Source organism: Notolepis coatsorum (assembly GCF_963971535.1).
Source record: "Notolepis coatsorum genome assembly, chromosome: 1".
NCBI lineage: Eukaryota > Metazoa > Chordata > Actinopteri > Aulopiformes > Paralepididae > Notolepis > Notolepis coatsorum.
The window spans coordinates 125050689-125051364 of record NC_140165.1 but is presented as its reverse complement, the minus strand read 5'-3'; positions in this window follow the sequence as shown (position 1 = coordinate 125051364).

Sequence of the window (676 nt, the reverse complement as noted above, 5' to 3'; positions counted from 1 at the left end):
TGCGCTCTAATGGCGGGACGTGCAGCGGTGCATACTGCCCCCTGCTGTAGCGGAGCGGGTACTGCACCAGGGTTTTACATACTTCAGGTGAATGAATGAATGAATGAAAACTTTATTTAACAGATTGCAGAATGGGTACAATACAGTACGGCTCAATACATACAATTGTTAAGGGGATGCAGACCTGAGAAAGACGTTTGTCTTGTTTCCATCAGGGTCCCCCATTTTCAATTCATATAGACATTTATGACATAGGGACATATAGGTATTTAGTACTGATACATTTGTGACATAAACGGTATTCAAATATACAGTACTGTTACCCCTAGATCCTGACAGAGTATATACATATGATGGGGAGGGGACTGTACATTAGGAGGGGGTGGGTGGGTGGGAGAGAAATATACATACGGTGGGGAGGGAATATATACATGCGGTGGGGAGGAGACTGTCTATTAGGAGGTGGTGGGGGTTTTGGGCATTTACGGTGGCCAGTTTCGAATTGCAGCCTCCCGTAGGTGTTCTTTAAGAGCGGTTTTGAATGTGGGCAGGGATTCACATTCCTTTACAGCTTTGGGTAGGGCGTTCCACATTGTTGTGGCATAATTGCGAAACGTGTTTAGTCCCTTGTTTGAGCCGAATCTGGGTTTAACATGATTTGTTGAGCTTCCTCTGG